The sequence below is a fragment of the Conger conger genome, chromosome 9 (genome assembly GCF_963514075.1).
Source record: "Conger conger chromosome 9, fConCon1.1, whole genome shotgun sequence".
Lineage (NCBI taxonomy): Eukaryota > Metazoa > Chordata > Actinopteri > Anguilliformes > Congridae > Conger > Conger conger.
The window spans coordinates 18,466,286-18,491,785 of NC_083768.1; the positions used below are offsets into that span (position 1 = coordinate 18,466,286).

The 25,500-nt window shown below is 41.7% G+C and overlaps 1 protein-coding gene across 2 annotated transcripts in view; it reads left to right on the forward strand.

Moving 5' to 3' along the window:
* The first annotated feature begins 23,486 nt into the window (after positions 1-23,486).
* LOC133136917 (growth factor receptor-bound protein 10-like) overlaps positions 23,487-25,500 on the forward strand; it is a 78,517-nt gene continuing 76,503 nt past the window's right edge. The window contains exon 1 of one of the 2 annotated variants that reach the window (XM_061254793.1): positions 23,487-23,726. The gene's annotated coding sequence lies outside the window, so the exon portion shown is untranslated. The remainder of the gene's footprint in view (positions 23,727-25,500) is intronic. The other variant, XM_061254795.1, reaches the window with a different exon arrangement.

Genomic DNA, 25,500 nt, shown 5'->3' on the forward strand with positions numbered 1-25,500 from the left:
CCTCGGGCAGACGGGGCTCGGAACCCGCAGACGGGCAGTCCTCGGGCAGACGGGGCTCGGAACCCGCAGGCGGGCAGTCCCCGGGCAGACGGGGCTCGGAACCCGCAGACGGGCAGTCCCCGGGCAGACGGGGCTCGGAACCCGCAGACGGGCAGTCCCCGGGCAGACGGGGCTCGGAACCCGCAGACGGGCAGTCCCCGGGCAGACGGGGCTTGGAACCCGCAGACGGGCAGTCTCCGGGCAGACGGGGCTCGGAACCCGCAGACGGGCAGTCCTCGGGCAGACGGGGCTCGGAACCCGCAGACAGGTACTGGGGTCGAAGGGGAAGCTGGAACTGGTGTGGTTCTGGATGCCGGGTCAGGAGTGGAGTGGGAGAGTGGATAAGGGATGGGAAAGGGAGTTGGATATGTCGTGGTCCAAGGAGCTTGGCCTGGATCGCATGGATCGCTGCGAGCTGTGCAGTGTTCTGCTCCAGTCTCCACATGCGGGCCAAGTGGACAGATGTGTCGTACGCCATATCCCAGGGGGTGGGGTCCGCTGGTTCCATGCCTGGCTAGTTCGTTCTGTTACGGCAGGGAGGACAGAGGAACCAGAAGCAGACACAGGGGTGTGGAAAATGACAAGTTTACTCACAGGTGATGGGATAGACAGAGCGTAGTCACAAAACAAGCCACGGTCAAAATACAGGGGGTCAGTCCAAACAGGCAGAGGTACAGAAATCCACAAAACACAAAGAATAGTCCAGGGAAGCAGGCAGGGGTCAAAACAGGAAAACCAGATAAACAAGGGCAAGGGCAAGGACTCGGGAACAAGGGCAGGGGCAAGGAAACAAGGAGGCTAGAACTGGGGAAGGAATCAAGGGCTCGGGAACAGAAACAGGACAAGACGAACTAGCAGCGTGCAACTGAAAAGGACAGGTATAAATACACAGGGGAATGAGACAAACTAGGCGGGGCATGGGAGTGAGGGCGGTCTAACAAATAAACATCAGGTGAGACACATGAAAGGGTAATGGGACAATAACGAGGGGGAAACAAAAAAGGCGGACTGGAATCACAAAGACACACATGTAATACAAACGGCTCCGGACTAGGGAGTAGACAATTTGCAGAGAATCAGGAGATGCAGAGATACAGAGAGACAGGTGCGAATACTTCGCTGAAAACTAAGCAAGTAATCAGTGATAGAATAGGGAGGTGGAGTTACAGAACAGAATTGAAACTGGAGATGCATTAGTAAGTTAGTTAAGTGCTTTAAATTACAAATACCCAAAACTAGTGAATTAGTTAGTTTGACAAACATATTAGTGTGTTAGTATAATTAGTACTGTACAAATTCTATGTTAGTTGGGATTAGTATATTAGTGCTATGTACAAACAGGAAATGGAGAGAAAGCAGGAAGTAAGTAATGTAAGATTGGAAGGAAGACTGAACCCCGGAACTACCGTAAACACCCGAATAGTGGGGCACGCAGACAAGGGAGTGACTGGACTAGAAAACATTCAGACTCAGACATCACAGGGGAAGACGAGTGCAAAGACAAACAAATATAAACAGAACCAGACATGAAATATGAAAAATAATAAATTACAAGAATAAATAATACTAAACAATGATACACTAACACACAGAACACAGGAACATAACACCAACTGTGTTTTAACGTTACTCCCCTTCCTTACACTCCGGTCTGGGAATGTTGTTAGCTAGCACTGTATTGCTCATATAAATAAAAAGTGGTGAATGCATTAGACAACCTATTCTGGCTAATTATGTAGTTTTGCCACAATTATTTTGCAAGTTTTTTCATGGTGGCCAAGCAGTTCGTGTAATTGGGTTGGTTTACAGTATGGTTGTGTACCTTAGTCTGTTGAAGCTGTATACCAACTTAGGACCAAATACTGTAGGACCAATGAAAAATATATTTGGGGAATTAGGGGGAAAAAGCACATATGATATGAGAATTGTGGGGGGGGGGGGGGGGGGGGGGGCATAGTAGCCCACCTGTCAAATATGGACTCCAGGACTTACCGCTTCTGACCATCAGAAAAAAGAAAAGAAAAAGAAAGAAAGAATATTCCGGCAAATATAATATGGTTCCAGCACTACTTGCTTGTAACCCTAACTATAAAATGAAATGTTTAAATTGTTATTGATTTTTTGTTGTTCTTTGATTATATGTTGCTTTATTGATTTCTTTAAAACTGTGATTCTAAAGCTGGAAACAGGCGTTCAGGTACCTGTACTTTGTAAAGTGCAAGCTCACTAGCTCTGTATAAAATACTCCCACAGCCCTCCCTGGCACTAACATTTTCAGGCCTTTCCTGTTTCATGGTCTTAATCACCTTATATATTTCTTCATTTAATCCTAAAAAACATAAATCTGGTGTAACTGGGTTGCATATGGCCTTAAACTGGCTAAGTGCATTTGATTGAATCCAGGGAATGAAATTCTGGAAGGGATGAGGAGCACTTCCTGATTTATAGTGTTCTGCATCCCTTCAATTGAACCTGTTATGGTAACCTGAACACAAATTTAGCTTGTTGCTGTGTTTACAGCTGTAACTTCAGCTTTTTAATTTTTATTGTTTGAAAAAGCAAAAATCCCCATCCACGCTAAATCTGAAAATGGGCTATTGTGTGAGTTTGTCCTGCTGGCCTTTTTGGTGAAGAGAAAAGATACTGTAGCATTTATCTTGTGAGCATTCAATACAGTGTAAATATCTCTTTTCAGTACAGTCTACTTTGTATCCCAGAACCAATTAAATATTTTATCTTTATTTACACTGCCTTCTCATAACTGCTATCCTTTTTCAGATAAAGTGGCTGAAGCACTGTTTCTCTTCACTCCGGCTACAAAAACAGCAAACATTCAATCACTCCCATATTCCTGCCACCAGCACTGTCTGCAAAAATGTAGATGTTCCTGTGATGACCCTTTTAAGAAAATATACCCTTTTTGACTGGCCTGAGAAATGTGCTGCTTGGTGTGCATCAGGATCCTGTATGTATATCATACTATTGCACTGTATGTTTCAGCTCAATTCACCCCTCACTGGAAATGAGTGCTGCAGATGTCTCAAAATATCAAATTCTTATTGGTGCAAACAAGTGTTTAGCAAACTAGATCCTATGTGATATAGGTATCATACCTGACCTTATGGAACTTCCCAGTCAGAGACATGGGGGTGGTTTTACTATGTTAAGTGTAAGATAGCAAGAAGTTAAAGGTCTGCATATGCAAAGGTACGTAGAAGTTGACTGAGTACTGGTTATGCCACTGTTGCTGATCAATCTGACCCTCTTCACTAAGAGAGCTCTCTGACATGCGCTCTATGATTTTACCACCTGTACATTTCACCACATTTTTAATTATTGGTCGTCTGTTGCTGTAGCCTATCCACTTTGAGCTTTCAGGCATTGTTCTGAGATGCTCTTCTGCATACCGCTGTTTGTAACTGTGGTTATTGTTTTTCTCACCATTCTCTGCAAACTCTAGAGACTGTTGTGCGTGAAAATCCCAGGAGATCAGCAGTTTCTGATATACTCAAACCACCCTCTCTGTCACCAACAATCATTCCACGGTCAAAATCACTTAGATCACATTTATTCTCCATTCTGACATTTGGTCTGAAAAACAACTGAACCTCTTGACCATGTCTGCATGCTTTTATGCCACATGATTCGCTGATTAAATATTTGCATTAAAAAGCTTGTGTACAGCTCTACCAAATAAAGTATTTTTTTGTGTAGTATTTATTTATTTATTTTAGCTGACAAAACAAGCATTGACTGAATACACTCCACTCCATAATCAAGTGAAGATGGTCAGTCTGTTAACCACCTTCTCAGCAGGAAAGAGAGGTTATGTGAAATGACATTAAAGGATGGCCAATGACTGCCATATAAACATAACCTTTCAAAACTTGAAAATAATACTTGCATTCTACCGGGGTTAGGACCCTGTATATGCATCAATTATGAAATTCTGCCAAGCGAAGACGTCCAATTCGGAATGCCCCGTGTGTGCCCCCTTTCCGAGTCGCCCACGCCACCCGCCTCTTATCTCTCTCATAACAGAAGCCCTGTTTGTCTTTGTGCTTTGATCTGTTTAGATGCCCTCTCTGGGTCTGCGTGAGAGCTCTGGCAGTATTTTTCCAGGGCATTCGTCTTACCGTGTCTACAGTCCGCTGACACCGGGGAATTTATCATCTTGGTCCGTCACATGCACGGTAATTTACTGTATCTACAGAGACAAAGCAGGGTGTCTGATACAGATGAGACAGATGTGTTCGCCTTACCGACCTCTGCTCTGCCCTGAAATTGGCCCCTGCAGCTGAAAGCTTTGGGCAGCCTTGGTTTCGACGAATAACTGCAATCACTCAGTGGTTCGGCACGTGCACATTTCATTCAATGGGTTTCCTTTAAAAACATGTCCATTTGGCCTCTCAGAAGTGAGGTCCCGGCTCTTTAATGGTTTGCAGAAAGTGCCGTCGATTCACACATGGGGTAATCGGTCAAAAGAGCGTACAGCCAGAGCTCCCTGTCACGCTCACAGGCCTCAAAACGCAGTTGATGAACTCTGCTCCGTTTTCCATGGTTCGCGTATTTTGAACAGGGTGATAAAAATCTGGCTAAGGGTGCCTGGTCCTGTATTCTGCCATTACCCAACCCCCAACCAGACCTGCACCCCCCATCATTGTTTAGTGTTGGGGATGAGATCAGCATTCAGATAAGACCAGCATGCTGATAAGACCTACTGTCTGGCAGGAATCTTAGTGTTCAGCAGAGTAACATCTTGGCCTTACCCCCTCCCAAACCCTATTGCCTGTCTTTTTGATTAAATTCACTCTGTGGAACTACAGATGAAAATTAGCTCATTAGCTAACTGGAACATTTACATTGATGTGGAAACTGATGTTGATTCCTGTACACTGTCCCTGGTAAATAAATAAACAACTCGCTGCTTAAACAACCTTCTTAAATAGAAAAATAATGTTTTGAAATATGACGTACTCCCTTTAATGCAATTGCGAGAACAAAGCAATTGTCAACTTGCATTTTTTAGGCGCATAAAGATTCAAATTACTCGTCGAGTGCCATTAACTGTCACCGAATCTGAACCGTTCCACAAACCTCAGCCTTGTGTGTGGGAAGGACAGTAGTGCATCCTGTTGTGATAATAATACTCTATGGTCCTGCCTTTAAACAGCATATAATTGGTTCGTAACATAGAATCCTAGCATTCCTTTTGTTTTGTTTTTCCCAGAAGTGTTTTTAATGGTGATCTGAATCACAGTGGTTTGATGTTGGCTCTCCAGTGACGCATAAGCCATTTTGGGGTGAACCCTACGCTGTGGCACTCCCTCCCATGACTCAGCCTGCTTTCACTCTTACTTTTGTGGCTATGCAAAGCATTTTCCTCTGTGCCTCTTCGGTAGCGTTTTGTTTTGATGGTTTTAATGATGTGTCCCAGTACATCCTGTGAAAACTCAATTGGTGTGTGTGTTGTGTGTGTGTGTGCGCGTGCATGTGTGTGTGTTCTCAAAATGCTTGCCAGTCAACCGGGAAATTCAGTCAAGGTTTGACATGTTGCTTATCATCTGCGAGCACTTCAGATGTCGGTTAACTGCTGGGTGAAAATAGCGCCGGTGATAAGATAATACAAGCAGCCAATTGTAGGAATATGACAACTCGAAACGCACTTGTGTGTTTGCCAGCTTAGATAACAGCATGTGTTAGGCCCTCTGAGCCATAGAAATGATATGGTAAAACTGACTTGGGTCTTTGCCAGTTTTGATAAAAGGAAAGTCTTCCATGATTACATGAAAATGTTGTGCTGAACAGCAGCTGAGGCAAGTGCACCATTCTTGTTTGGCCTGATGCATAAGCTAGGCCTATTATCAGGAATTGATTTCATTTTCACTGTGAGGAATAATTGCATATTTTGAGAGTGGCTGGTTTGGACAGGTTACATGTTATGTACTGAGCAGTCAGTGATTGTGGGCCTCCTTCAAGGCTGTGTGCAACAGCGCACTTTCATCCAGGGAAACTCAAGTAGTGCATTTGAACATTGCATTCTGCGCATTGCGTAACCTGCCTCGCGTAAACAGTCTCTGCTATTTTGTTCTGGGTTTTTGTCCTGGCCTTTGAAAGCCGTTTCAGAATGTTCTGTGAAGAAGCCCATTTTGGTACTCCTGCAATTGTGCTGTGGTTTACCGCAGAGGACCAGAGAGCCAAGAACTGACCGTGGGCGACGAGCATGCTGGGAAAGCTGACATGGGCAGTGAAGTTTTACAGTTTTGGGAAACTCTATAGGTAAGAACTGTTGAGAGAGTTTCTGAGTCAGAAGGGTGAGGGGACCAACTCATCTATTTCAATGAAGGTGGTTTACTACTGCAAACAGATTAAAAGGTACACACTGGTGAATAGGTGAATAGTGTAGAATATATTAAAAATGACTTTGATAATCTCCACAGAGGAAAATTACACAACACAACATGAAGAGCCACAACACAACAGAAGAAATAAAAATGACGTGGCCACATAACATTTTTTTAATTGAGATGCTTCAGTTTCAAATGGACCATGAATGGGTCTGCAAATGGAAGTGTTTATTTTGTCAGTTGTAAACTGAATTTGAGAGATCCTGTTCACCTCTTGATGATGCAAATACCCACAGAGGAATTTTTCTTGTTGTGCAAGAAATATCAAACACCTCTTTTGTTTTGTTAAGTTGCCTTAAAACTAATTGCTTGTTTGATGTTGATTGATTCTAATGCCTGTGCAATCTTTGCTTTCAGTGTACAGTATATATCTCATTTACTTTTACAAACTACATTTTGTAAAAAACAAATTATCTTGTGTTTTTTCACTGGCTGAACCTCACAGTACAGAGAACTTACTGGAACCCTGCCAGGCCAAACTGATTACGGTCATATTGCTTTCCAATGAGGAAAAAGGAATGATATACATCACAGACACAGTGAAACTTGAAGTTCATTAAGTTCTCAAGCTTTCATAGAAAAGAACAGCATGATATATATTTGTAGAGGTGTTGTAAAACCATACAACTGCCTTTGCACTCGATGACCAACTTTAGATTAGGGTTGCTGTTAAAAGCCAGCTTTCAGAAACCCGTATCCCTGGAAAGGATGAATATTTGATGAGATTAACATACATTTTATAGGGAAATATGGACAATCCATCCTATATAGACACATGTTTCTGCTTGTAGTGCAAATGTGGAAGAGACTGTTAGTGCTGAAGCAACAATAACAAATGAAGGTGTTAGACACACAATTTAGAATTGAATGCAATTGTTGTTTTAATTTATACCTAACAGAAATGGGCCTTTGTTGACATGTGAAGGGCCAGCTCCAGCGAGTAGTTCCAGCCCCGCCCTGCAGTCGGACCCTCTGCGGAGCCCCGGCGAGCCGCTGGATGAGGTGGGGGATCCGCGGCTTGCCGTAACCGTGACTCAATCCGTCTCCGGTAACCGCCCTCCTCCCTGCCGGAGCCCCGGGGAGCGGCAGGTTCTCGGGTTGGCGGGTCCACCGCACGTCTCCGCTGTGGGCTGAGCCACGCTGAGGTCACGGTGGGGTTTACAGCTGCACTGCTGCGGGGCTGGACCCGGGCCACGGTGAGCACTGTTAATGTTACTGAAGCACGACCGCCGTTAAGAGCGCATTTAAAACGCAGGTCTGTCATTGCGTTTAGAAGTGAAACAAGACCCAAAGTCTTTTTCCCCCCGCAGCCCACGACAAGCCGTAAACACGCAAGGCAATCCACATAGATTCCTTACTTTTCCTTTTGAAGAAATAATGAATGAATTTGAATAAACTGAGAGATTAGATCTGATTTCTGTAATGAATTCAAGGAACCTACATGTAATGCAAACTGATTTATTCTTGTTGCATGCAAACCATTTTATTGTCCTCTTGTGTTTTCACATATTCTGATACCAATAGCTAGAGGCTTCTATGTTTACTGTGTTTCAATGTACTATTATACTGTAATTCAATATCAAATGTCTGGCTCTGGAATAAAGGAATCTTAAAACCCAAATTTAAACATTGAAAATTGAGATTTTCTCCACTCATCAGAATGCATTATGTTATCCATCATACTTTACAAATGTGTAAAATCTGCTTTTGTGAAACTGATTAAATGCAAATATGGTAAAGATTTATGTATAACTGAAAATAGGCTCTATAAACATGCATATAATCTCATTCATGACAGTGAGAGCAATTCCAATTTGACCAGTATGCTACACATGGTAACATATAGCCTTTACATTTATGGGACTATTTTACAATATGTTCACATGTATTGCTTTTTTAATGAGGACGAAATGGCAGGAAGGTCGCAATTCTCTGGGGAGAATATGGCATTTGTAAACTGTTAATAGCATTCTGGCAATATTCCATAATGCTAGCTTATTGCTTATTTTATTGCTAGCAGTAGCCTGATAGGAGGAAGGGAGACCATTGGTGTAAAGTCCGCTTGAACCAGGAGATGGAAAACTGCAGCAGTTGCACTGTGGCCCTGCCTTTCAGCCACTATAAAGACACCAAGGGGGCTTAACCCACTATGGTGTATAATAATACATTTGTAATAGCAGCCATGCCAATACCTGTCATAACATTTCCAAAGCAATGCTGTGAAGTTCTGTCAAACAGCCCTATGACTGCACAGTGAGAATTTTAGATGTTATCGGGGAACTGCCTCTCAGTTGCTGTCAACTCCCTGACATCCAGCTGCTGTCAACTCCCTGACAGCTGACGTTTAAATACCTTTCTACCTGCAGGCTGGGCAATCATCAGTTTTAGAGCCAGTTTGTGTCCCATTGATCTATGAAGCGTTCACAAAATATTATTTCAGAAAAAAAATATATACTGTGGGGTCCAAAATTGAAAATCTGTGGGGGGGGGGGGGGGGGGGGGGTGTTTGTCATGTAATCCTGGAAATAAACAGAAAGTTTTAGGATTTTGAAAAAATCTAAACAATTGAAAGCTTTATAAGTACTACTCAAAGACCAAAGAGTGCTGGACAATCCACAATCACCTGACCTCAACCCCATTGAGCTTTTATGGGGGCACTTAAAGACTGACAAAAGCCAAGCATTCAGTAACATCACAAGATGCTCTTTGGAACATTGTCAAATAACATTGGGTTAACATGAATCATGCACAAATTTGTGGAGTCCATGCCAGCTTGAGTGCACATTGCCATTAAAGCAAAATACTTTTTACTCAAATTGTTATGCTGATAATATAATTAGTAACGAAAAAGTTATGAAATTAGAAAATAATTTAAAGTAGAAGCATTTTCACCAGTGGTCACTAGTGGTCTCTTGTATAATTATTCAGTACTGTAGAAACCCCTTTGGCAGCAATTACAGCTTTGAGTCTTCTTAGGTAAGTCTCTACAAGCTTTGCACACCTGGACTTTGGTAGTTTATCCCATTTTTCCTGGCAGATCCTCTCAAGCTCCGTCAGTTCAAGCGTCTGTAAGCTGCCATCTTGAGGTCTCTCCACAGATGTTCTTTGGGGTGTAAGTCTGGACTTTGGCTGGGCAAGGACAGTCAGGGACTTGTCCCAAAGCCATTCCAGGTTTGTCTTGGCTGTATCCTTCGGGTTGTTGTCATGCTGAAAGATAAACCATCGCCCCAGTCTGAGGTCACATGCTCTCTGAAGCAGGTTTCCTTCAAGGACCTCTCTGTATTTGGCTGCATTCATCCTTTCCTCAATTCTGATCAGTCTCCCTGTTCCTGCTGCTGAGAAGCACCCCCATAGCATGATGCTGCCACCACCATATTCACTGTAGGGATGGTATTAGCCAGTGCCTGATGTTCTCCAGACATAGTGCTTGACATAGTTCTTTATATATATATATATATTTGGGGAAAAATTCACATTACCTGAAATAGCGGTCATATTACCACTTCATTGCAAATCCTTTGCATTCAATGACTGCCTGAACTGATATGACTGCCTGACTGCCTGAATACTGGGTATCTTCCCTGGTAATGCTCTGCCAGGCCTGTAATTATCTTCAGTTCCTGCATTTTTCTGGGGCAGTTTGCTTTCAGTCTTGTCTTCAACAAGTGAAATGCATATTTCAATTGAATTCAGGATGGATGATTGACTTGGCCAGTCAAGGCATTTAATTTTTGGCCCTGAAAAACTCCTTGCAAAAACTTTGTTTGTTTGGGGTCATTGGCTTGCTGCAAGGTGACTCCCCATTCAATCCTGCGGCATTTGGTTGGATCTGAGCAAATAAGATGTTTCTGTACACTTCAGAATTCATCCTGCTGCCATCAGCAGTCACAGTATCAATGAAGACAAATGAGCCAGTTCCAGACGCTTTGGATCTCATCTGTCCACAAGACTTTTTCCCAGAATCCAGGGTTTCTAGCAAATTCTAACTTGGCTGATTTGTTCTTGAGGTTTAACAGTGGTTTGCAGGAAGCCTGCTGGGGTTACACTGGTGTTGTCTTCCATTTATTGTAGTCTTTGTTTATGGTGATCGTCGTCTACATACTGGAGAGTGCTTATAATCCATCCATTAATCCTTTTCCTTCATTTCACAATTCAAAGTATTCTTTGATCATCTATTACAGTGGTCCTTCATAGTTTATCGGATTCTTTGCTATTTCTGAGCTCACCAGTGCCTTCTAGCTCCAGTTTATTTTGGCACAACCAATATTTTGGCAATGTCTGTGATCAATTTATTCAGATTTTCAGCCTCACGTTGGCCAGCATTATCGGTATTGACACTTATTTGCTCTTGTGTAGAGAGACAACAGCAACACTCCAAATGCAAATTCCACACCTAGAATCAACTCTAGACCTTTTATTAGCTTTCTCATACATGAACTAAGACAACTTGGCCAAGAAACCTCTGAGTAGTCAAGATATACCATTGTTTTCAGCAATTTTAAATGCCTAATTGCTTTCTACTGGTACTAATACAGTCACTGCAATCTCCTATCTCAATTCAGGAGAATGAAGACAAGCATCTGCTTTTCAAATGTCAGCCACTTCATTTCACTCCTCAGTCCACCAGTTAAACATGCTAAACAGCTTGCACAGGCAGAATGTGGATGCCCAATTGCCCAGAGGGTCGTGGTTATTTAACTGAATTCCAATTCCTGGGGGCTGCTAAGGCCAATTATGCCTATAATATGCCAGCTGGTCAGAACTGGCAGGTTTCACACCCATTGGTTCCAAGAATTTACTGCCTGTAATGTACAGTCACTGAGCACTATTAGGAACACCTGTACACCTACCTACTTATTCATGTGATTATCTAATCAGCCAATGTGTGCCAGCATAAAATCATGCAGTTATGGGTCAGGGGCTTCAAGTAATGTTCACATCAACCATCAGAATGGGGAGAAACTGTGATCAAAGTGACTATGACTGTGGGATGATTGCTGGTGGCAGACAGGTTGGTTTGAGTATCTCAGAAACTGCTTTTCATGCACAACAGTCTCTAGAGTTTGCAGAGAATGGTGTGAAAAACAAAAGCTTCCAGTGAGCAGCAGTTCTGCAGACAGAAACACCTGGGTAATGAAAGATATGGAGAATGGCCAGACTTGTCAAAGCTGACAGGAAAGTGACAGTAACCACACATTACAACCGTGGTATGCAGAAGAGCATCTCTGAACACATAACATATTAAATCTGTAGTAGGCTAGAGCACCAGAAGTCTTAAGTAAAAAAAAAAAAGAAAGTCTAATAAATACCTAATAGAGTGTATATTCAGATCAACAACGTGTTGCTGCAATATACAGTACAGAGAGCCAAAGACACAAAGTGTCTAAAATAATGATCCTGATGGACTGACACTCAGAAACACTCAGAAGCCTGGATGTGTGTACAAGGCCTCATGATGAACAGGATTCCCACTTACATAGTCTGAATGAGAACCCTTGGTTCTAAGCAAACTAAGGAGGATGTTTACCCAAGATGAGATGCCGCGGTCACCTGGGCTGTGTTGCTGTTGGACCAAAGCCTCAGCTATCAGCAAGAGAGGAGGGTGGGTGGCCTTGCCAACCTGGACGTGACAGGCCCTGTATTCACGATGCCTGGCCCACTCCATATTTCAACTTTTAGTGCTCCAGTAAATTACCTCACAAGCCATAAGAAATATCTCAGTTTCTGCACAGTATTAAACGCTTGATTTATTAGAGCTGTGACCTCTGCATGTAAATTATCTTTAGGTCCTTTGAATCCAGATGTCTTTGCCCTCATGTGCTCTGAAGCCTGAAGCAGTAATTAGCTTTTGGCATGAATAGTTTCAGAGAGCTCTGGCCTTTTTCTGTTCCTTGACCTAAATTAAAATATATACAGTACAATGTGGACCATCCTGTCAAGACATTTCACTCAGTCATGAAACAGCAGTGTTATACATACATTTTCTACACTCTTTAAGATCAACAGACTATGGCGCTCCAAAATGGCCGATAGAAATGAAGCCAAATGGTTAGAAAATGAGGTGGGGATATTGAACTGTGAGCACTCACCTGGCTATCCTTCCCACAGTATCTGTGGAAACTTTCAGCTGGTGAAGCCTACTGGAGTCCAGGGCCACGTTCAGCCCTGACAAAACATAGCAAACTTTAATTTAAACAGAAACAAGTTGAACATCCTGTCAGACTGACATAATAAGGTATGCTCCTATGGCGTCTGTGTGCTTCTAAAGCATAGGCCTATATCATTATTGATTGGGCTACACCCCCAAAACACCCACAAAACAGGAGCAAACATACCTCAAAGCCTGATTTAAAACGTTGTACACCATTGGGAGAAAACATATCGTTGAATATTGAAACCGTAGCGAAACGTAGCAAAACATTTTCAGATTGAACATGCCCTGGGGTTCTGCACTGACCGAGGGAAGCAGCTTCCAGTAACTGTGACTTGAGTCTCTCTGGACAAGGCCCTCCTCCCCATTTAGGACCCAAGGGCAATGGGTTCATTCATCCAGTGTGCATCTTCGCTGTGGGAAGAGGTCAGTACTAGGTTAACACTCACTCCGCAGCAGTGTCGAGCTCAGCTCGGATTACACATTGTGAATGCTCTAAGTGAAAGTCCCTGTTAACGTAAAAATTTGTGGGGCGCAAAACATTCCTTTAAACTGATCACTGGTCTCAACCCATTTTTGTTTGTTTTCCTTGATTAGCAAGCATGCTAATGAGAGGATTAATCATTTGCCAAGTAACACACAGCTTCTTCACTTTGGGATGAAATGATAGATTCAATTTAGAAAAATTCATTTTAATCACAAAGTACACAAATTAACAAAAAGAAGATACACCACTCTGTTAACTAAGCTTTCAGTATAATCAGTAATAACAAAATCCGTACTTCAAGATCGTTTAAATATGTCCATTGCAGATCTTTACCATGAATATTCTCTGAGTGTGAGTGTGGAGAAAGAAGAAGTCTACATGTATCCAAAATAATGTTGATAAAATGTGTACAATGTTGTAATGCATAAATAATTGTAATTATTCACTAAATGGTTCAATTGAAGAGAGCTCAGAGAATTTTGTGAATGAATCGCTGCATTGAAAATGAAAGCAGAGAATGGGTTGAGACCAATAATCAGTATAAGGGAAAATTTTCCGACCAATTTTCAGCTCAGCAACTGCCACTGGTTATGTGCAGAGTTTGAGAACTTTTCCCATACTCTCACTTAAGATTTTGTACAATCAAATTCACAATTATACAATTAAAATCATATTAACAGACCATCATATATTAACTGAAACATCAGTTAAGACCAAATGATGTGACTACCAGTGTGTGAGGCAATCCAGAGATGATAATATATTACATAGCTTTATCAAAACTGAGATGAATAAGAAAATGGTGTGATGTTATTGAAATTAAAACGTATATATCTGGTATTTATGTTCAGAGTTATCTCATAGCTATTGCAAATGGAAAGCATTTCATACACATCCTCAGACTATGACCAACAAGTGCCAACCTTGAGTGTTATCTGTCAAATGCAAACAGTGGGGTGGAAACATGGAGACTATGCAACGATCCAAGTCCACTTATGGTGCAGGTGCAAAGGGACCTTCTGCAAGTGTATTCCCGTCTTAACTCGACCCTGGATGAATGTATACATGGTTACCCTATCTTAATAAGGTTTCCACATTTTTACAGTATCCTCCTAATTTGTTAACAGCAGTAGTATTGCCACAAGTAACGAAAACATCAATTACTTTTGAGGAAAATTTGATTTCTGCTTGGAAATTGTATTTTTAATACAAAAAATACAAGAACATCATCAGTTATTCCCTGGAATGCTGTTGCTCTTGTCCGATTGTGGAAATAAATTGTTGGAAAAGGAAATGGCTTCCAGGTTTTTGAATAGAATCAGAAACCAGGCTGAAGCAACGATCATGTCAAAAAAGAATAATGTGCTTCCATTCCTCAGGAATCTATTCTGATTCCTCCTCTCTGCCAGATGCGAAGGTGGTGCATTTTATGTGTCGATCCAAGAAAAACTTTTGACCAACATGTATAGTTTTTCAGCTGGCCAGTGCGGTGAACACCAAAACAATGTTGATTTAAAGGGGTTGAGTTCCTTGCCCAACTCACCATGAGGAATGAGTGGAATTCACAGCTCTTAGTAAATAAAGATCATGTTCACTGGATTAATCAACTGCTCAAACCTTGGTTCTGAAAGTGGCTTTCAGGGACCTTCAGAAAGAACAGCACGGCACACTGCAAATGCATACGTATCTATGGAGGCAGGAAAGGAAAACTGAAGAGAACTTTCCAGAATACCAAAGTCCCAAGTAAAAGAATGTTTCATTTGCTGATGTGGTATGTACAAAAATCCTGATGGTAGTTTCTGTATATATTATAAGAGTAGTTCTGATGGCTAATTTACTTTTGGTCCCAGAGCCATAACCTGAGAAATTCCACAAAGAAAATAATTTATTTGTTTGGCTTAGGGCAAGATTAATATCAAAGTTTTAACTCTGATTCAAGGCTGTGATGCTTCCTGGCTGAAATAGTTCTGAGGGAATTTCCTAAGATTTCCAACTGAGCTGGAAAGAATTTGGAGAGAAAAAGAAAGTGTTTTTTGGTCCCAGTATCCCAGTTTCATTATTTTACAATTTGGAAGGCCCAGCAATAAATGCTAGTCTGTCCCATCTCTGCTACAGCCTCCATCTTTTCAGGATGGTGTAATGTACATGCAGTATCCACTGAAACAAGTGCAGCCAGCCTCGGTTCCACTGCAGTCTGCATTCCCAACAGGGCCACACAAGAGGCCCCGGACCAAGCAGATGTGTCACTGTCGCATGCTGAGGAAATGAAACAGCAACAGAAATCCCTGGGTGATGCGCTGACCTAATATACATTACCCACTGAGACATCCAGATGCATTCAGCACTGGTGGGGCCAGGGTGGGGCCCTGACAACTGCACTGACAGCTAATGTTTAAGCTCGGTGTTCCAAGCCTTTGGGAGCCTTTGAAGCGTGATTTGGTCTCCGTTAGTTAGTTTGTTTGTCACACTGTACTATTATGTGTCCACCACAAAGGGGTGACGAAGCCCTTATAACTTCAGTATGACTGCAAGCTTGCAGGAACATTTTACCAAAGTAGTTATATGATAAATACACTGGTTCATAGGAAATAAGATGTACTGTGCACTGCCAAGAATTTACGTAACTTATAGCGTACGAATTCCAGAATTAACGAGTTTGCTCCCGAGCTAGATTTTAGAATGCAGAAAGTCTTTGGGGTATTCAATGGAATATACAATCAATGAGCATTTTATTAGGTATTTATTAGACTATATTTATTTCATTTCTCCTTTATTTAACCAGGTGAGTCCCATTGAGGTGGTTATCTCTTTTACAATGGAGCCCTGGCAAAGGGAGGAGCAAGCAGATTACAACATAAAAATCAATACAATTCAAAAGCACAACACAATAACACATTAATACAATCTCAAGTAAAACAGCTGCAGGCCTCAGCTTTTAGTGTCTGAAGTAAACTTTTAAAATGACCCACAGGGATGAAGTAATCCAGTTTGATATCTTTCTGGAGCTGGTTCCAGGACTATGGAGCATAAAAACTAAAAGCCATCTTCCCAAATTTTGTGCACGAAAGAGGGACAGTAAAAAGTGGCAGGTTCTGGGAGCGGAGGTTGTAGGAACTTGTTTTCCAATTAAAAAGGCAATTAAAATTTAAAGCCAGGGAGTTGCCCTAAAATGGCTTTATCAATTAAATCCCATCTACGGTGGGATAATAAAGTCAGACCTTCCTTTTCATATAAATCACAGCGATGTGTAAGGGATTTAGCACTTGAGATAAAACTTAAGGCTCCATGATAGACTGTGTCTATATTGCCTGAGGCAGAAGCATACATATAAATAACATCACCATAATCAATCAATGGAGAAACGAAGCTACAAGCTGGGTGGTTTTTTGAGTGGCAAAGTTAAAACATGTCTTATTTCTAAAATAAAAACCCAATTTAATCTTTAGTTTTTTGACTGATTGTTAATGTGTATTTTAGAAGGAAGCTTTTCATCCAGCCAGACTCCTAGGTATTTTTAAGTAGACAGCTGTTCAATAAACGTCCCATCAGTGGTGGAGCCTAACCAGGAGAAATGCATAGCTTTGGTTTTATCTGAGTTTAAAACCATCTTAAGATCACTAAAAGCAGCCTGTATAGAGTTAAAAGATTCTTGGAGATATTGGCCAGCTCTAGACAGGGAGGCTTCCCAGGAGAAGACAATTGTGTCATCTGCATAGAGATTAATTTTAGAGTTTTTTGCCACTGAGCTAATGTCATTTATATAAATAGTGAACAAGATGGGACCCAGAATAGACCCTTGGGGTACACCCCAGGAAAAACTTGGAGTATGATTTCTGACCGTCAGCATGAACATTCTGAGATTTGTCTGATAGATCATTTTTAAACTAGCTAACTGCTTTGGAGCTCAGTGCAATGTTGTGGAGCTAGTTAACTAAAATATTGTGGTCGACAGTGTTGAAGGCTTTAGATAAATCAAGACTTATTGGTGTTCTGTTGCTGTAGCCTATACACTTAGAGGTTTGGTGTGTTGTGTGTTCAGAGATGCTCTTCTGCATACCATTGTTGTAATGTGTGGTCTCATTAACAACGCGTTTCTGCCCACAGAACTGCTGCTTACTGGGTGTTTTTTGTTTTTCAAACCATTCTCTGTGAAATCTAGAGACAGCTGTGCATGAAACTCACAGGAGATCAGCAGGTTCTGAAATACTCAAACCACCCTGTCTGGCACCAACAATCATCCCATGATCAAAGTCACTTCGATCACATTTCTTCCCCATTCTGACATTTAGTCTGAAAAACAGCTGAACCTCTTGAGCATGTCTGCATGCTTTTATGCATTTACTTGCTGCCACATGATTGGCTGATTAAATATTTAAATTAACAAGCTGGTGGACAGGTCTACCTTCTAAAGTGGTCACTGAATGTATGTTGCTTAGCTTAGGATATAGCCAATAGAATATAAAACAATCTATTCCCACGACCATTTTCATTCTATTAAATTTTTACAGGGAAAATATGCATTTCTTATGCTTTGCTAAATATTATAAATATCATGCAGTGTTGTTTGTTTTGTTTGCTTTTTGTATTTTTGTTTATTAAAAAAGCTCTCCCTCACTCTCCGTCTCGGCCCAGAGACTGGGAAATCATTAAACACCAGTGAAATCCGGTCTTTCTCTACCTCCCTGTATCAATCTCTTCAGTCCGCCCAGGGGTGTGTCACGGCGTGTGACAGGCAGAAATACATACGACAGGTGCACTTGAAACTACCACTTATTTTCTTCCCACTTTTGTGCAAAGCTGCTTTGAGTGGCTAATTTGACTTGTGTGTGCACAAGCCCAGCCTGACCTCTTAATATCTTTGGCTCTCCTACCAAATTTTACCAAAGCCTTTAAAAATAACGGCCACCTCCTCAATTACATAGAACAGGTAGGCCTATACTGCCCCAGTGAGTAGAATTTGTGTGTCAAAGCACATGAACTGAAATAAATGTGAAGAACATGTTACACTCCAGCTGGCACATGGCTTAGGCCTACTTACTGCTGTTTGCAGTCATGTGGGCTGGAGACCTCTTACCATGGTGCATTATGCAATATTACTAAATAAAAAACAACTGGCACCTGTGCCAGGGAGGGATTATCTGTTGCTAAGAGATGCAAATCACAGATCAAAGTAAAAATGAGATTCTGAAAGGGGTTAGCACAAAAACGTTAACGGCATAAAACATTTTAAAAGGTCAGCACTGTGAAAATAACCTAGCTGTATGGCTTCCCACAAGGAGGTAAAGTATCTCAACATTTCCCATAAACAGGCCACACACTGACTCCAGCGTCTGGAGCATCCTTGTGGTAAACCATTTCACTTATGAATTCAATGTTCTCTGCTGTTTACCCTTTGCTGGTTCTGATCCTCCACGAGTCTGTTGCCAAATTACGGCCTATTAGTTTGTTTTATGGGGAGATATCAAAGATGAAGCAGAGGGTTTAACGGGCTGATAAAAAAAATGTACAAAACATTTCCGCTGTTCCACGTTTTCCGGAAATATTGCGAAGTATTATCCCCGTGCACCTGTTGTATACAACTAACTATCTGTTTCCCCCAGGCTTCAATGTTTAAATCAAAATATGTATGTGTTAGATTCGCTTTTGTAATATCAGAAATGCATTCGGCCTATCACTTTGGCTTCGTTTAACCGTTTGCGTCATTTATAAACTGTATGTGAATTTGTTGTGCTGATCAAGTTCCTGACAGTAGCATAGCCTATCTACCGTTCCGTTTCGTTCCGCGGCCCCGCGAGTTCCTGCTCCAACCGCTGTGGAATGGATTTCTTCTTTCGCTGAGGGCGTCTCGCTTCCCCGGGCGACGGCGACTGCTGCGGTGGATCCGCAGACCTTCTGCTGGTTTGAATTCCTGCTTTCTTGTGGGCATTCCGATTCATGTGACGAAATAGCCGTATGTGTCTGGCTAGAACCCAGCAGAAAACGTTTATTCAGGGAAAACGTGACGCCGGATCAAAGCTGCTCAGGAGACAGACATTTAGGCCTATTTGCAGATGATTCATTTTTGTTTTAAGAAAAAATAACAACGGTAATTATGATTAACAAACAGTCAAACGTATAAAGAACCCTACCTATTCCACGCCTGTTGCAATCAAATATATTATTCAGTTACACATGTAGGCATACATGCTTGTGGGGATAAAAACTAATCTGCACACTCACCAGACCTCATATATATACATATCATTTTAGAATACATTGGAAACTCATGCATTGAGTTTCAAATGACATGCCATTCAAGTCATTGTAAATATTTGAATACCAATCCGAGAAAGTATCTGTTTTTAAAATACTATTTGAAGCCAAATTCTGCAAATGCTTAAATATTTATGAGCCAGTTGTTCCACATTGGACTACTAATCATTGATTTTTAGCATACAGTTCTTTAATTATTGAATGATGATTCAAATGTGATTACCAAAGGCAATGTTTGCAATATTACTTTGGATGAAGTAGATACCTTTACTACACCTGGACTACCTGCTTATGACTGAATTCTTGGGTATTGAAACAGTCCCAGTGACCGGTGAGTTTATGAGAGAGGGGGGGAGTGCTGTTTGGCTTTGAGGTTTGAGTGTGGCTTTTAATAAAGCTGAGGAGGAAACCTGATAGGCCCGACACACACAGGGCTGTTTGTTACATAATCCTGGGGTGACAAAGTGAGACCAACAGTTAAGGTCACAGTACGGAGGGGGTGGGGGTGGGTCGGGGGCTGGATACCAGGCAACCCAGGGCCTTCTCGGTAGCATCACGCTTCTACAGCACCAGTGGTGCTAGGAGAATTACGCTACAGCTTGGTATCTCAGCCTTTACATTACCTGGAGGATGAGTCTTCATATGACATGCAGTGCTTTCTGAGGTAGGTTTTTGCTGTTTTGACTGGCAAGGAGGTGAATATTAAAGGTACAATAGGTAATTTTGGACTGTAAACTGTCAAGAGAGGAATTGCAGCAACAAACACCCTCAAACCACAAACTAATGAGGTTGTATTATTGTACAGCTATACAATGCTTTGGTACAGTGTTGGTCTGTCAACTGTATATTTTGATTTAAGGACTATAAACACAGGGAGAGGATGAGAAAAATCTTACCTATTTTGCCTTTAAAGCTAACAGGAGTACCCAGCTCTGGTTCTCCAGGACTGAAGCCCTCCAGGCTTTCCCTTGCCTGTTTATCATCTCACCCTTTCAAGAGTGAGAGTGCATGCTGGACACATCCACTGCTAAGGTAGACTTGCTCAGCTGAGAGATCAGGAGCTGTGTCTGAATGAATACCAGACACCTTCTGGATCCCTTTACCTTCTCCAAGATCTGAGTTTAAAGCCAGAAGACTTCTGGGGCCTGTTCCACAAAGCAGTTCCACTGCACTGAGTAAAACCCGGAACTCTCCCAAATCTATGTAAAAGACTGTAACTCAGATAACTCAGAAATACTTCTTTCTGGAACAGACCCCTGGTATACCTTAGTTCCTGATCTGTGTTTTTCTACTCTAGAAAACTATCCTAGTGACTGGGAATGTGTAGTGTGTTCTCCCAAGTGACTTTCAAAAATGTGCCCAGGTTCAGCATTATGTGGATGATGAATCATTTGCTACTAGGGGCACAATACTTCTGGCTTTTTCAACACATTTTATGAAAGAGCAAATGTGGGACTTCTTTTACAGGTCATTTGTTGACGCCAGAGAAAGCTACACAGTTTCTGGTCTGCTTGTCATCAGAGCCATTAGGCAGCACACTCCATTGTCCCTTGCAGTGATGTTTGCAGTGCCTGAAATGGGCAATGCTATTTCACATGACAGTTGTGCCAATATCATGCGAGAGTTCCAGCTTTGGAGATCGCTAGCATATGCACACCCAGCTTAGTGGTGCGGTGCGGAAAAGCGCATTCCGACCTTGGGTATTACTGCAACTCCACAGTCAGCCAGAAGGGGGTGCAACATAGCCAAATAACTTTCTGAAAGGGTCAACTGGACACATCACCAACTCATCACTCTCCACATATACTTGAATTCATGGAGCAGAGGAGTGAGATCTCCAGCTGTCCATTTGATGAACAAGAGCGCAACCAGAGTAATGTCACAGGAGGACTACATATCCAAGATGACACAGATAATTTGTGTACAGCCACTGTCTGTGGAATATGTGCTTCCACACATTCTTCCAGCTGTACTGGACATGGTACTGGAGCGACTGGGGAAAAGAACCAAGTTCAAGGTTCCAACCCCCGGGATCCTAGGGTAAATGGTCTGCATTTATATAGCACCTTTATCCATGCTTTTCATTCACACACCAACAGTGATTGGCTGCCATACAAGGCACCAACCAGCTTGTCAGGAGCAATTGGGGGTTAGGCGTCTTGCTCAGGGATGCACCCAGGGCAGGATCAAACTGGCGAGCCCTCTGACTGGCAGACAACTGCTCTTACCTGCTAAGCCAATGTCGCCCCCTCAACCTCAACCATCAATTCCCTAACCATTACCCCAGGTCTAAAACAAAAACCTGCACCCACACTGGCCCTTTTTGGATGAGATTGGACACCCCTGCAATACCCCATATCCTCTGTGCATGTCAATGTGAGACACCATGGACCGGGAGCCTCACCTGACAGGTTTATGAAGCAATGCACCAATGATGCATCTGCTTGCAGAATCAGTCACTGAAGTTGTATACATGTTTATATGTATATTTATTAAAGCAATATGCATATTTACTAAAGCTACTGCAACATCTTGCTACAGAGAACTTGGATTCAATCGTATACTCATGTACTGTTTACAAGTACATTGGCTACAGCACACGACCACATCTGCTAAATAAGATTTTATGAGCACTGCCAACAGAAGCCATGCGGTAGCAAACCTCATGGAAAACAAACCCAACATCTTGGTAAGGCAATTGAACATTTCTGTGAATACTTTTGGAAGTAACAATATTTTGCATGATGATTAACAGATAGCAGAGTAGTGCAATGATTGGATGCTGAAACATTCCCAGTTGGTTCAGGGAGAAAAGGGGGAAAAAACAGTAATTTCGGTTAGCATGCAATGAAAGGCTTCATAGAATGAAGTGTTGTGTGAAATGGTGTGAGGCTCCAACTATTGTACAGTATCAGGCACATAAATGTAAACAATGCACAATGTATTTCAACTTGGAGCCTTTGTCACTGTGCAAGAAAGGTTTATGCTGTATTAAAGTTGAGCACAGAAAAACTGTGTGCAGAATGTTCTATGCTTGGTATTAGCATACCATGTGGTAGGGCATTTGTTTAGACTGTGAATAAATAGGAATACTGTTTGATATCATTGTTGGTGTCTCCACCATTTCAACAGTGTTCATTTTATTCATCTTAAAGTGTCTATTTGTCATTTTTTAGTTTTGGTGATTTTTGTGACATCTGTGACCACTGGTGGTCAGAAAAGTTTGACTTTACATTCCACATACCAGAGTTCCATTCAAAATGAAGCTATTAGCTAATAAGCCTGTGCTTATTTTTCTGAAATAACCAATGGTAGTGTATTTTGAAGAAGATTGCATCGAGTCGTCTGACAGGGTAATATCGAGTAACATATCAAACCTAAATTTAAAGAATATATATATATATACAATATATATATATATATATATATATAATATATATATATATATATAATATATATACTTGGTTTTTCACATTCGGAAAGTTCCTGTGCATGCGTCGTTGAATATGTGGTGGGAATGCCGCACCCACCACCACAACTGGAAAACAGCATGCAATTTAAGAACGCAAACACATTGAATCGATAAATACATTATGCGATTGTGGGAAGTTGTTATTAGAGTATTAATAAACTAATATGGTGTTCTTATTTCATACTTTATTTGTAGGCAACCTATACATGGTGTAAGACATGGCAGTTTGTGTTTTAAAAAAAAAGAGGTTGTGCTTGCGTTTGGGGTCTGACCACAGCATGCGATCATGCTAATGAGAAAGAACAAAAAACTGACAAAATGTAAAACATGCCCCCTTTCATCTTGCATACATATCATAGGACCTGGGCCTGGAGCACCAATATTATGCTACAACTGGGATGGCTGTTGCGTCGTAGGCAAATAGACGGGGTAGTTTTCTTTTTGAGGAGGACATTGTGTAAAAATATGTGTCGAAAATATTTACGAAACTTGCATAACGATCTAATGTTGAAAACACATTGGAATGCTTTCCCACACTAGAATGAAAATAATGCAAGAGAGAGAATGGGTGGGGTTTCAAAGTCGCGGAGAGTGCACGTTGACTCCAACTCTCCACGCGGTGCACACACACAACTAACGGGTTAATAAGTTAGACTTCCTGGAAGGGAGGTGTTTAGTGCGTGAAGGGGAGGGGGTGCCTGCTCGGAAGGTGGAGTTCTGTCTCGTGTGTGTTGAGGGAGTCAGCTGAGCGAGGATCCTGTGGACGGTGCACGTTTGACCACTGAAGACTGCAATAGGACTTCGGCAACGTTGCATTTACTGAATATTGCATGTTCTTCAAGCTCACCCGTACTGAAGCGCGTGTTGCTACGTCTCTCCCGTTGTTTTTTCCAACAGACGGAGAGCCCTGGCTCCAAGGTGAGTCCTTCCACCAGATTAGCGCGTGTGCTATTTTTGATATTGCGAATAACTTAAGCTTTCCCTCATTTACAAAGTTCAGCGTAAACTACTATCCGAAGATGAGGCAAAGTTGCTGCTTGAGGGAGGTTTGGGGGGTGGGGGTGCAACGGTGGTGAGGGTGCAAAGGGGCTGAGGGGTAGATCTAGATGGTAAAAAAGAAAAACGCCTCGCTAACCTCAAACGCCTAAGCTACCTGTGTTGTGCTTGTTTCTTTAAGTTTCTACTTGAATAACGAAATTTCTAGTAGCCTACAGTGTTTATCTTTAATGATGAACGTCACAAAAGACCACACGACGTGCAGATTGTTTGGCAGCTTCATAAAATGTGATCCAGTTCGCTGAAGTAATGTTTGTTTTGTGGTGGTGGTGTTGTATCTTCCACACTGAGATTAAGTTACATGTTTACTGGCATCACTGAAGTGAGATTGAGAGAGTTTACTTAATTTCTCATGTTGATGTTTCAGTATAAACATGTACTCAAAATATATGTACATTGTCTTAGCTTGCTGAGTTTTTTTTTAAAATCTTTCTTGAGGACACATTTAGAGCAGTGACATGTTTAACTCGCATAACCCCATAGCCCATTACAGTACTCCACATTCAATCAAAAGGGATAGGGTATAGGCTGCGAAATGAACCGTGCAAAAATGGTAAATATCTGATCTGTCAGATAAAACATTAGTTTCATAAACGCTGCTCACATTTACATAATGTCATGTGTTATAGTTCCTTCAACATCTGATTATTGCTAATGGTGTTATCGAGTAAGTGCATACACACCGTGCATACATATTACCAACAAACAGAAAGTTATGAATGTTGCTAAATTGCCTACAGTATTCCTTGAATATATCATATTTATCACCATCAAATTTAACACATCACCCGAGTGCAAAGTTGCTCCTATTACGCTTATCTCTTTTGTATGGACACAGCAAGTGTAACAGTTCACCCAATGACTGTAGTTTATTTACGTCTGCCTATTGACGCTATTGCCTATTGACGCTACCCCTAAACCGTGACCAAACAATCTTTTTTTTATTTTTTTATTTTACAAAAATGTGATCAGATAAACCGAATGTGGTCTTGCCATTTGTACTTGTGCAAATACGACGGAAGAAAACTCTCGCTTGAGTCGCAATATCCCACGTTCTAAATGCAGCCTATGCCAAGCACTTGTCCATGGGCTTACTGACTCATGAACATTGCCACATCCTCCTTGTTCTAGTGCGCTACCCAGTAGAGCTTACAAATGGCACAATGCTAGTTTAGCTATAATATAGTACTCCACACCTCCCCGCCATGATTTTGGTTTTCTGTGTCTAATTTCTACATCACACTTTTTTTGTTAGATTTTTGGCCTTAACCACTGGAATGAATCCAGCACAAAACTCCCTGGCTTTGCAGCAGAGGTTTGTGCAAACATACATCTGTACTGCCAATAGAACCAACAGCATTGATTGTGGTACCATATAATGGCATATGTAGCCAGCTGCTCATTTTGTACAGGGGTTATAGAAATATAATTTGTAGTCATACTCAGTTGTGCCATGCCAAATCATTGGTTTATAGTTTTGCGTAAGGGACAGAGTGGAGTTTACTTTGGTGGTTTGCTGAATCAGCTAGTTTCCCAAGGTACTTGGCCTATACCGTGCAGCAGTTACTTTGATTGTTGTAGTGCAGGGTAACATTGATCCAGTTTTTAACAAGGGATTTGCAAAAACTGACAGCCA